Here is a 14,183-nt window from a genome sequence, read left to right on the forward strand (position 1 = left end):
CCATCCATCTTCCCATCAACTCTGACCAGCTTCCTTGTCCTTGCTGAAGAAAAGCATCCCCACAACATGATGCTGCCACCACCATGTTTCACGGTGGGGATGGTGTTTTCAGGGTGATATGCAGTGTTAGAGTGTCGCCCCCAGCATTTTTCTTTTAGGCCAAAAAGTTCAATTTTGGTCTCATCTGACCAGAGCACCTATATGGCTTCCCACAAACTGCAAATGGAACTGCTTGTGGCTTTCTTTCAACAATGGCTTTATTCTTGCCACTCTTCCATAAAGGCCAGATTTGTGGAGTGTACGGCTAATAGTTGTCCTGTGAACAAATTCTCAAACCTGAGTCGTGGATCTCTGCAGTGTCACGACTTATGGTAATGAGCTCTATAGATCCACAGCTTGGGGTTCCTCAGGGCATGGAATCTAAGCTTGTTCACCAGGGCCCCTGATGGTGGGGATGGACTTGCAGCAGGCTGGGACCAGGTCGCGGCCCCCAGGTACACCCAGCTGAGGTGGAGGAGACCGCTAGCGGGAGCAGGGTGAAAGGGAGAAGACACAGGGAATCCAATGGGCAAGCCGAGGTCAGGACAGGCGGAAAACTAGCAAGGTTAGGAACGAAGCCGGGGTCAGTACACAGACAATAAAGGATTCACAGCGGGAACACACGGGAGCTCCAACAACACGAAGTTGCTCAGGCAAAGTGGGACAGACTGAGCATATCGTAAATAGACAAGCCAACTAGGAGGAGGCCCAGGAAGTGATGAAAGGGAGGGCATAAAACCCAGGGAATAGCAGACGACGCCCACAGGTGAGCACAGAACAACACACATGTGAAGAAATCAAGAGCAGCAAGGAGGTAAGAATAAACACACAAGAGGCTGCAAGCTAACTTGTGACAGTACTCCCCCTCTTACAAGGTCTCCCCACTTTTTTAGGGCCAGGCTTAAGGGGAAACTTCTGATGAAAAAAATTCCACCAGACGGGCTGCAGAAACATCAGTAGAAGGAATCCAACACCTCTCCTCAGGACCATATCCCTTCCAGTCAATTAAATACAAGAGCTTCCCTCTGATGAATTTAGAATCCAAGATTTGCTTGACTTCATACTGATCCGAAGTACTCGCTATTGGGGAAGAATGATGCAGAGGACAGGAAAATCTGTTGATGATATACGGTCTCAGAAGAGAAACATGGAAAACATTAGGGATTCTCAGATGTGAAGCGAGGTGAAGTTTGAAAGCAACAGGATTGACCTGGCGAAGGATGGTAAGGGGACCAATGAACCGAGGAGCAAATTTCATAAAGGGTACCCGTAGATGGATACTCTTGGTAGAAAGCTAAACATTGTCACCCGGGAAATATTTGGGACTCACGCGGCGATGACAATCTGCAGCTACTTTGTACTTAGAAGCTGACAGATGTAAGCTCTTGGAAACATTTGCCTCAGAAGGAGTAAGAATAGGAGAACATACGACAGGAAACTGGGCTGGAGCAGACACCAAAAACCAGGATGAAGGGTCTGGTGAGGAGGTTGCCAGGGAGGGCACAGTAGGGTGTATGGGGGCAGGACAGGGGACAGAAGGCACTGCAGGGTGTAGGGGTGCAGGACAGGGGACACAGGGTACAGTAGCTACTAATGTGGAAACCACGGCTGGGTCCAAAGCAGCTGGAGTTTTGGGGTCTCAGCATGCAGGGCACATGAATCTGGGAACTCAGATGGTACAGAGGTCACAGATGTTGGGACCTCCACCCACGCAGAAGGTAGCGACATAGGAGCTCTGAGCTGCAACATATGTAAAGGGACCGAAGGTTTGGGCAGCAAAGAGGGTAAGGAACTAGAGGTGGACAGTACCGGAAGGGGGCCCGCAATAGGAGTAGGCAGGGGAGCAGCCTTACTACAAGAAACATCTTGTAAGGTCTGGCAATGTTGAGGGAGCATCGGAGAGGTGGTGGCCTCAGCCACGGGTACAGTGCGAGGTGGGCGGACAGAACAAGACTTAATTAGATGACCTTCAGCCCCACAGTAAAGGCATAGACCAAATCTTAGGCAACGTGATCGCTCTTGTGGAGTAAGGTGTGTTTTGCCTAACTGCATTGGCTCTTCAGACATTGGTACGGTCACAGAGGTAAGTTGATCAGGGATTTTCTGGAAAACAGGAGCAAAAAAAGCCACTGGAGAGCGACGTGGATGAGCCCTTTCCAGATTTTGCTCCTGGAAGTAGATATCAATCTGGATGTTAAGAGCAATCAAGTCATCCAGGGAGGTGGGTATGGTTTTTCCAGCTAGTTTGTCCTTAATACGGTCTGCTAGACCCTGCCAAAAGGTTGCAGAGAGGGCCTCATTATTCCATGCCAGTTCCGATGCTAAGGTGCGAAACAGAACTGCATATTGTCCAACAGTCCTGCTACCTTGACAAAGCTGAAGAAGAGCTCCTGAGGCAGATGAAGTCCTGCCAGGCACATCAAATGTCTTACGGAAAGCTTGCAGGAAGGCTGGGAGGCTGCAAATAATTGGATCTTGTCTCTCCCACAGTGGCGAGGCCCAAGCCAGTGCTTCACCAGATAGGAGGGAAATTATATACGCCACCTTGGAACGATCAGTAGAAAAATGGTGGGCTGCTAGCTCGAAGTGAATTGAGCACTGATTGATGAAGCCCCGACAAGCCTTGGGATCACCAGAGAAGTGAGGCGGTGGAGGCAGCTGGAGTCTCGAAGGACAGTGTTCCACTGGGGGAACAGAGGAAGGTGGAGCAGCCGAAGCCGGGGCCGAAACAGAGGGTGAGGAAGTGGACACAACCTGTAGCTGATCCAACCGGGAGGAGAGTTCCTGCAGACAGTGCATGATTTGTTCTTGGAAGGCCTGCTGGACCTCGACTCTCAGCGCCAAAGCCTGAAGTTGTTCCAGGACAGGCTGCGGTGTCTCCGAAGAGCTCAGGGCCTGAGCAAACTGTCACGACCTATGGTAGTGAGCTCTATAGATCCACAGCTTGGGGTTCCCCAGGGCGCAGAATCTAAGCCCCAGCCTGCTTGTTCACCAGGGCCCCTGATGGTGGGGATGGACTTGCAGCAGGCTGGGAGTAGGTTGCAGCCCCCAGGTACACCCAGCTGAGGTGGAGGAGACCGCTAGTGGGAGCAGGGTGAAAGGGAGAAGACACAGGGAATCCAATGAGCAAGCTGAGGCCAGGACAGGCGGAAAACAAGCAAGGTTAGGAACGAAGCCGGGGTCAGTACACAGATAGACAATACAGGATTCACAGCAGGAACACACGGGAGCTCCAACAACACGAAGTTGCTCAGGCAAAGTGGGACAGACTGAGTATATCTTAAATAGACAAGCCAGCTAGGAGGAGGCCCAGGAAGTGATGAAAGGGAAGGACATAAAACCCAGGGAATAGCAGACGACGCCCACAGGTGAGCACAGACAAACACACATGAGAAGGAATCAAGAGCAGCAAGGAGGTAAGAATAAACACACAAGAGGCTGCAAGCTAACTTGTGACATGCAGCTCCTCCAGAGTTACCAAGGAACTCTTGGCTGCTTCTCTAATTAATGCTCTCCTTGTCTGGCCTGTCAGTCTAGGTGGATGGCCATGTCTTGGTAGGTTTGCAGTTGTACCATATTCTTTCCATTTTCAGATGATGGATTGAACAGTGCTCCGTGAGATGTTCAAAGCTTGGGATATTTTTGAATAACCTAATCCTGCTTTAAAGTTCTCCGCAACTTTATCCCTGACCTGTCTGGTATGTTCCTTGGCCTTCATGATGCTGTTTGTTCAATAATGTTCTGTAACAAACCTCTGAGGGCTTCACAGAATAGCTGTATTTAGACTGAGATTAAATTACCCACAGGTGAACTCTATTTACTAATTGGGTGACTTCTGAAGGCACTTGATTCCACTAGATTTTAGTTAGGGTTGAATAGAACTGCATGCCACATTTTTCAGATTTTTATTTGTAAAAAATTTTGAAAACCATTTATCATTTTCCTTCCACTTCACAACTATGTGCCACTTTGTGTTGGCCCATCACATAAAAATAGGGGCTGCACAGTGGCTAAATGGTTAGCACTTCCGCCTGGTAGTACTAGGGTTGTTGGTTCAAATCCCAACCACGGCACCACCTGCCACCTGCGTGGGTTTCCTCCGGGTATTCCGATTTCCTCCCACACTCCAAAGACATGCTGGTAGGTTAATTGGATCCTGTCTAAATTGGCCCTAGTATGTGTATGTATGAATGTAAGTCAGGGTCTTTAGATTGTATGCCCCTTGAGGGTTAGGGACTGATGTGAATGTACAATATATATTGTGGGGGTTAGCTCAGGTGGGGGATCTCCTTCCCTGGGACAAAGGTAGACCGCACAGCAGGCTTTCGGCAAAATCTGACTGGTTGTCAGTTTTATTAAAAAGGTTTGCAAGAAATATCAAAATAAACAAAACATCAAAATAAACCCTTGCCATCCAGGCACTAACTAAAACAGAAGATGTTTCCTCTCTCAGAGGTGAAGGGCTTCTCCCTGTCACCAAAACAAAATAACAGCAAACCTTTTCTTGTAGGTATAGTCCATACACACAGCTCTCTCAGAATACCTCTCTGAGTCCCAGGCCACGAGCAACTCCTTGCTCCAGCCCTGCCCTTTTTGTATCACCTGTTGGTGGTCATTAGTGGAGTTCAAACTCTGGTTCGGAACCACCTCTGCCATTGTGGACCCGAAAACCCGGAGTGGACTCCACCTTACACCTCACAGTATGACCTCATGCGAGGTGACACATATCTTCCATCCATCACTTTGCCGTTCATACTGTCACAATATATATATATGTAAAGCGCTGTGTAAATTGATGGCGCTATATAAGTACCTAGATTGTAAGCTCGAAAGAGCGGGCCCTTGAACCCCTTGTGTTTTGTTTTGTTATTGTATTGTCTCATGTTCTGTCCCCCACTATAATGTACAGCGCTGAGCAAACCTTTTAGCGCTACATAAATACTGTATTAAATTAATAATACCTGCAATAAATAAATCCCAATAAATACATTTATATTTTTGGTTGTAACATGACAAAATGTGTATAATTTCAAGGGGTATGAATATTTTTTCAAGGCACTGTATATACAGCTACCTTCAGGTGATTGGACACTGGCAAAAAGAGAGGCTGCGGGGACATTCCCTATATAATCCTTCACACTCCCAGCTAGCCTCTGTTTAGTAACAAAGAATGGGGAGACCATAAGAACAGAAGGGAGGATCCTGTGGTGTATTCCAGGATTTTACTGGTAAGTTAAAAACCCTGTTTTCCCTAACAGTACAGGACACAGACTTCTGGAAATCCACTTGAGAGAGAATATAATTTTCTTATTTACCATAAAAATACTTTTCCAGTGGGTTATACTTGCGTAGCTACCTTCAGGTGATTGGAAATTGGCTGCAGAGACATCCCTGTATAATCCCTCCCACTCTCAACCAGCCTCATCTGTTACAGACTTTTTCTTTCTACTGGAGGATTGTCTAATCTCATGCTCAGGAATTATGTGAACTTTAGGTTTAACTCACACTGATAACTGATAACAGCTTCATTTTTTATGAAGTTTAACAAATTAATTGTTCTGCCAGCAATGTCAGTATAAATTAGCTTATTCATAAATTGCTAACTCTCCTATAACTTGCTTCCACATTATTTGACAGCTGTCTATTTTTTCATCTGGGGTTCCACTTTTTTTTTTTTTATCAATCTTCTATTGGAGAAAATCATCTAGCCCATACTGGCAATTTCCACTCACTAACTTCTGGGAGAGGCATTGAGCCACTTAATGGAGCAAGAAGGTTGCTATTATGGGAAATCCTGTGTAAAAAATGAAAAATGTTATTATTGCAAAAAGAGACTTTTTTTTAACATTTACTCTACATACACATGGAAAGGACATTGATCAGCTCTAACAAGCCGGGCCCTCTGTTTCCTCTTGTACCAAATTGTATTGTAACTGTAATATCTACCTTCATTTTGTAAAGCGCTGCGCAAACTGTTGGCTCTATATAAATGCTGTATTCTAATAATAATAATATTATTATACAAAATGGCTTGAGTAGTCATTTTAGTAGCTTTCCTGAAACTGGGATCTTCCTTCAAGTGTCATCTTGTATGAAGTTCTGAGGCACGTTATGTATGTTTCATTATGTGGTTGGACATCTACTCTGGAAGGAAAACAATGCAGGCTAGATTTGCTTCATTATGCAAGATTTATAAATGTAATTCTTTATAAAAACTAACATTTAGACCTTGCAGCTGGCCCATTGTTTTATTAACATTGCTGTGTTTGGATTGGGAAAGATTTGCACGTTGCAGATGTTTATGATCACCACCAAGTCGCCAATCAAATTGCTGCTCCAGAAGGGGAAGTTTAGAACAGATCTTACACTACAGCTTGTGGGAACAGGCAGTAGTAACAGATGTAGAGGGCATGTTTCATGTCAGTGAGTGACGTGGCGATGAGTGCCCAGCAATTCCGTGAATCTTTCATCCTGAGCATGCCGTTAATGAAAAATGTCATCACATTTATAAGGGCGCTACATATGACAACCTTATTTATGGAAACAGCTTACAGTCATGCTCAAAAATATTGGCACCCCCGCATTTCTGTCAAACAATGCACCACTTCTCCTTGAAAATTGTTGCAGTTACAAATGTTTAGGCATTCTCATGTTTATATCTTTTGTTTGTATTGGTATGACACAAAATAGTGGGGAAACAAAAAGTCAAATATGACACATTCAACACATAACTCCAAAAATGGACTGGACAAAATTATTGGCACCTACTCAAAATTGTAAGAACTAATTGTATTCCAAGTTTGTGATGCTCCTGTAATTTGTAATTAAATTCACCTGTATCAATTGGCATATCTTAACGTTCCTGTGTCCACTGTGTACAACTTTGTCAAGAAGTTTACATGGCACTGTAGCTAATCTTCCTGGATGTGGACGAAAGAGAAAAACTTGATCAACGATTACAACAAAGGATTGTTTGAATGGTGGATAAAGAACCCCGATAAACTTCCAAACAAATTCAAGCTGACCTTCAGGCATAGGGTACAGCTGTGTCAGCGTACACTATACGCCGCAATCTGAATGAAAAGGGATGCTACGGTAGGAGACCCAGGAAGAACCCACTACTGACAGAAACATAAAGAAAGACAGATTGGAGTTTACCAAAACTTACCTGAGGAAGCCAAAATCCTTTTGGGAGAATGTGCTGTGGACAGACAAAACAAAATTACAACTTTTTGGTAAAGCCCATCATTCTACTCCGGAATGGTGCATTACCTGACACAAATGCAGGGGTGCCAATATTTTTGGCCATGACTGTACAATACCATATCAGATTTGAACATACTAAACGTGGATCTCCAACAAAACCTTTTTTAGGTCATTTAAAGTGAAAAAAGTATTAGAATCTATGCTGGTCAATATAACATCAAACATAAAACATACAAGCTGCCAGCACTATATTCTGATACTGTGAATATAAAAACATATACCGTATGTGTGGAGGTGCAGCGCTAAAATAACCAAAAATAAATAATGTGAATGGTGAACAAATGAACACTAAAAAGTGATCAAATCAGTCCCAGTGCCAAACAGACACTATATAAATAATGTCCATCAATCAAAATCCTGTGTCTTCAATGATAAAGAATATCAAATGTATACAAATACACCACATTTCACCCCACTCAGTGCTCACAGGAGGCTTACCGGATAGTATTGACCATCATGTTATAGAATGGTCAAATAAGGCACAGATGTAATCAAACAGCAGCCACTCCAAAACTCATTTTTAGCCTCCAACCAAGTATTAAACAGCATTCCTGCACTCCAAATTGGAAGATCGTTGTTAAGCACATTGAAAGCAGGGACATGAAAAAAGAAAAGCGGCCATAGCGTAAAATTCTTAAACAAATATTTATTGAGCCACAGTAATGCATTTACATTACAAACAATACAATACAGCATTGTATGAGGGTAAAAGATCACGTTTACCACTTCAAAGTTGGCCACGGGCGTGTAGGCATGCGTGGTGACATACGCCCTAGCTCCACTGTGTGACGATTGTGTGCCATAGAGGCATGGATGCTGTACATGAACAGCCATCTTGTTAGGTCGCAGCCATGTTGTCTCTCCTGTCCTCCCTCCTCCCTTTTGAATGGAATGTGAGGCTGTAAGTGAACGGAGGTCAAAAGTGCCTCTTATCCTAAATAAACACAGCTAGATGAGCTCCATGGCTGTAAACCACTAATTAGTATGGTTCCAGGGGGTCTGCTTGCAAACCACTTTCCTCCTAAAACAATAACTCAGTCAGTCATGACCTGTTAGGCCATTAGAGCTAGAGTGTGCCATAAAACGTACATTCCACATGAGTCATTTTCACACAAATTCATAAACTTCAACAGGAACTGGGCACATTAATATGAAGTATATATTCGGATAGGTAATTTTAATATGAGTCACATGACACCTTACATCCCTATGTTAGCGCCTACAAGAGAGTAGAAAGCAATTTCTTTTATCCAGAGCGGCAAGGATATGCTATGTTTGGTACCTTTGTGTTTGGATTATAATTCTAAATATTAATCTGCCATTTGCTAGGATGCTACCTGTACTTATTGAAGGTTATTGACCGTAGTATGAACTTGGAAGGGATTTGGTCATAACCTTGGTTACCGCCTAACACCCATTCCCAAATGGGATTGATTAGCCATTTGTTCTCAAGAGACACCCCTTTGAGATGAAAGAAAAAGACTGACAGCCTGGAGAAAAATGAGCTCTCCTTTTAACATGGATCAGGAATCAGCTAAGAGACTTGAGATCCAAATCAGCCTTTTGTTCGGACAATTGGACTCTGCTCAAACCAAGGACTTTTGCAGGTATTCTGCCTTCTGAACTTCTTTTTTATTTCTCTATTGTTTTATTGTTCTCTTTATATCTTTGTTACATCTTTTTCTGTAAATATTTTAATTGCACCATTTTGACCTTTTTAGTAATAAATCCTATTTTCTGAAAAGTGTTGAACTGTCTCTAAAGCTTTTAATGCAAACTAAAGAATCCCTGTCTCTGAAGAGTGCTACTGTATGTAATAATCATCTGAATACATCTGTCTGTGGTGACAGGGTGTATTATAGACGCTTATACCAATATCATAGTGTTACTGCTAAGATTTGTGAATTTCCTCCTTCTCTGTAAAAAGGTGGTGGTGGCAGTGTGAAGGGTTAATTGTGTAATTAATCTGACCCAGTAACAATAACTCTCAGGCTGCTGGCACATAGATTGTGGTCCCGCAAGCTGGAAAATCTTTGTGCAGGGTGCAGCTGAGAGTGGCATTGTTACGCAAGTGACAGGACGGTGCGAGATCGGCTGGTCCTTCGGTCACGAGTTGGTGAGAAGGACTGGGGTCTGACACCACTTAATGTCACACACTCGACATGTTTCATCAGATATGACGTCATCAGGGATTAAGGGCGCACATCCATTACCACGCTTATATAGGAAGATTCCAAAGAGAGGACCGGCTGTGATTGGTCACCTCCACTGCAACATCAAATGCCTAAATACCACGGGCCGCTACAGACCGCGATGCAAAGACCATGAGACAAAACAATATGAAGAGGATCATACAAGGAACCTCTTTTGCACCGTCCCCTACTGGTGATCAAATAAATCGAAATGTTATGAATGTCTCAAGCCCCTGGATGCGAGTACTATAACTAATAAACGGTAATAATGATAAAATAACCCCTAGAGGTAAACAGTGTAATTACACTTGTGAATTATTGGCTGTAAATAGATAAAAATAAATATTTAAAATATATAACTAAATAATAAAATATCAATGTACTAAAAAAGGGGATACAGCCGGCCATCTCTGCAATACAACAAAAGATAAAAACTGTACAATATACATAATAAACAATGCCTTCATTATTATTAATAAAACAACTAATGTCCCAATCAATATTAAAGCCGTGTGGTACAGAAGTCTTTAGATCGTATATCCACTTAACCTCAGAGCAAGATATCTCTTTATTGGCATTACCACTCCTCCAATGAGGGATGTATTTATCTATAACAAGGAAGGTGGTTCCTTCAGGGTTCTTACTATGAAAGAGGGCATAGTGCTGTGAAACACTGTGCCATTTAAAGCCCTTTCTAATATTCGCAATATGTTCGTTAAAGCGAATGTGTGCTTCCCTAGTTGTACGCCCTATATATTGTTTCCCACAAGGACAGATGAGCATATACACAACGTTCTTAGAATGACAAGTAATGAAAGAGGAAATATCATAAGTCATTGAAGTTTCTATCCTTTAATGTATTAATTTTGCACATGTTGCACTTCCTATAGGGAAAAAAAACTTTGTAGTCATGAAAAAATACCAAACGAGTGGGAGGATGATAAATATTAGGAGCCACCCTGTTTCACAAGTGGTAGAACTCCCCTATGGGTAACAATGGGCTTTTCAGGTAAGATGGGGCCTAATAATCGATCATTCTTTAACACAGACCAATGTTTTTTGATAATTTGCTTGACCTTATAATGCTGTGCAGAGAAGGAAGTAATAAATGAGAGACCCAAAGAGCTGGACTCAGCCCATGGTATAGGTTTCTCTATTAGTAATAAATTCCTGTCCCTCGAGGTCACCTCGGATATAGTTCTCTCCAGATCAGTCTCATTATATCCCTTCTCTATAAATCTAGTTTTAAGAAATTTAGCCTGTTCTAAAAAATTGTGTGTTAGTAGAATTACGCCTCAAGCGCAAAAATTGTCTCTTTGGCACTGAAGAGAGCCACGAGGGATGATGACAACTACTTTAGGTATAAGACTATACCTGTCAGTGGACTTAAAAAAAAGTGGACGTAACAATAGTGTCCTTCTGTATGGTAGTCAAGAAATGTCAATTCACTCATACTTGCCTCATGAGTAAGGGATATACTCCTACCATTAACATTAAAATGGTCTATGTAGGAATTAAGAGAATTTAAGTCACCCTCCCAAATCAGGATGACATTGTTGATGTCGCGCTCCACAATATAAGCTCTGATCATCTTTCCTTAACCGCCTCCCACCCGCAATATAAGGAAACAATGGACGCAAGGCGGTTCTCTCGTTTTGGGAGGACATCAAATTACGTCCTCCCACTCTAACCGTGCGTGTGCGGCTCCGTGGCAGCGCAGCGCGTCAGTCGGTGGTGTGCTGTGTCCCTCGGACACAGTGGATCACTGATCAATGGAAAGAGCCTAAGACGGTCGCTCGGTCACGTGATCAGCTGTGTCCAATCACAGCTGATCGCATGTAAATAGGGAATTGCCGGTTATCGGCATTTCTCTCCTCACAAGCTGTCACGCTGACAGCTCGTGAGGAGAGGAAAGCCGGCAATCGGCATTCCTCAGAGGGGACATGTACACTGATCATCAGGGCACTGATGATCAGTGTGCCCTGATGATCAGTGTAGCCCCAGCAGTGCCACCTGTCAGTGTCCATCAATGCCAGCTGTCAGTGCTCATCAATGCCACCTGCCAGTGCCCATCAGTGCCACATCACTGCCACATATCAGTGCCTACCAGTGCACATCAATGCCACATATCAGTGCCCATATGAGCTGCCTTTTAGTGTCACCTATCAGTGCCAGTTAATGCCACCTATCAATGGCAGTCAGTGCCAGCTATCAGTGCTGCCAATCCGTGCCAGTCAGCGCCACCTATCAGTGCCAGTCACTGCCACCTATCAGTGCACATCAGTAGCACCTCTCAGAGCCCATCAGTGCTGCCTAACATATCATATATGAGTGCTGCCTTTCAGTGCCCATCAGTGAGACCTGTCAATGCCCATCAGTGCCACCTACCAGTGCCTCCTCATCAGTGCCACCTATCAGTGCCCATCAGTGCAGTGTATCAGTGCCCATCACTGCAGCCTCATTAGCGCACATCAATGAAGGAGAAAACCACTTATTTACAAATTTTATAACAAAAACTAAGAAAAAACTTTTTTTTTCAAAATTTTCAGTAGTTTTTGGTTTATTTAGCAACAAATAAAAAACCCAGAGGTGATTAAATACCACCAAAATAAAGCTATATCTGTCTCAAAATTGATAAAAATGTCATATGGGTACAGTGTTGCATGACCGTGCAATTGTCATTCAAAGTGTGACAGCGCTGAAAGCTGAAAATTGGCCAGGGCAGGAAGGGAGTATAAGTGCCCTGTAGGCAAGTGGTTAAACACTGTGTCATTCTCCCACATGACCATAAACAAGTTGGCCATGCTGGGGGCAAATTTAGTCCCCATAGCTACATCTTTACACTGTAAATAATAAAAACCACCATACCAAAAATAATTGTGGCTCATGGAAAATTCTAATAAACGCAAGATAAACTCCTTTTGTGCTACTGGAATAGAAGAATTGGAGTAGAGATAATGATGTACTGCCTCCATTCCATGTTGGTGAGAAATGACTGTATACAATGATGCAACATCAGCCGTAGCTAGTATATAACCAGGCTTCCAATGTAATTCTCCCAATATATTGATCACACGTCTAGTGTCTTTCAAATAGGCCGGGGTGTCAAGTACCAACGGTTGTAATTAATACTCAATATATTTTCCAGTTCGGGAGGTCACAGAAACCATCCCACTAATGATGAGCCTGCCAGGAGGGTGAGCTAAAGATTTGTGAATCTTGGGTAGACTATACATTACAAGCACCCTAGGGGCTAAGGGAACCAAAAATGCTCTCTCCTTTTTGTTAAGAATATGATCATTATAACCCCTATCAACCAGATTCCTAAGCTCCTTTTCATATTTAAGTGTGGGATTTTGTATTAATTTGGAATATGTCTTTGTATCCGCCAAGATTCTAGACAATTCCATATTGTAGTCATCTTTGCTTAAAATGACTATGCTGCCCCAGCGGGGCGGATCACTATATTTTTCCTAGCACACAATTGATCAATGCCAAGCTTGATGTCTTTCTGTGGTCTGATAGGTCTCTTTTTTGGGTCTGATATGCAATAATATGGTCATATATCCCATTGTGTTTCCATATAGGCTTATTGCTTTTGTTTTTGATACCCTTTTTAGGGATCCTTTGAATGAACTGTGATTTATACCACTGGAGGATCGCAGGGCTTAGGGAATTGTATCTCTCTACCTATTGCTTGATAATAGTGGGTTTAACAATAACGTACATCTGCCACAACAGCGGTGGGTATTTTACAAGATTTAATAAGCTCTTATATCTCTCTTTTTGCGATATGTGTCTATGGTACTATGACTGTTTCTATTTTGGTTACTTTATGGCCCCATCTTAACTGAAAAGCCCATTGTTACCTATAGGGGAGTTCTACCATTGAGAAACAGGGTGGCTCCTAATATTTATCATCCTCCCACTCGTCCAGTAGTTTTTCATAACTACAAAGGTTTTTTTCCCTGTAGGAAGTGCAATATCTGCAAAATTAATACATTAAAGGATAGAAAGATTTTGAGCTTTCATTCGACACAAAAGTCAATAACATGATATTTCCTCTTTCACTACTTATCATTCTAAGAAGGTTGTGTATATGCTCATCTGTCCTTGTGGGAAACAATATATAGAGCGTACCACTAGGGAAGCACACATTCGCTTTAATGAACATATTGCAGGAGCAATTTGGATCATGCTCTGCTGGGTTTTTTTTGCCTTCCTCTGGATCAACTGTGCGTATAGGAGTATAACTATTTTTTAAGGTTGAGCTAGATGGACTGTTGTCTTTTTTCAGCCAGACTAACTATGTAACTATGGAATATGCCCCAATAGGGGCATACTCAGCTAGAGCAATTTAATGCTGCTGTTCTGTTTACAGAGTAGATGCACAAATAAAATATTAAGCCATTTAGAGACATTTTCTTATCTGTGCCCCCTCCCTCCACCACCTTATCTGGCCTAGATTTAACATCTAACAACTGCTGACTTATATTCTATGTCGTGGCTCTAATTTACTTATGGTGTTCAGTGCATAGGTTCTGTGCTCAATGTAGGTGTGAACACTTGTTAGTATAACAAGTAAATGAAACCTTCCAGTAATGCTATTACTAGGTTGCAGCTATAGGGAGCTCTAATGATTTGTAGTGTGACTTGAGGAGTCTAATAACAACATGCCCACATTAC

The sequence above is a fragment of the Staurois parvus genome, unplaced genomic scaffold, assembly GCF_062004578.1.
Source record: "Staurois parvus isolate SC_StPar_1 unplaced genomic scaffold, SC_StPar_1.0 ptg000352l, whole genome shotgun sequence".
NCBI classification, from domain to species: Eukaryota; Metazoa; Chordata; class Amphibia; order Anura; family Ranidae; genus Staurois; species Staurois parvus.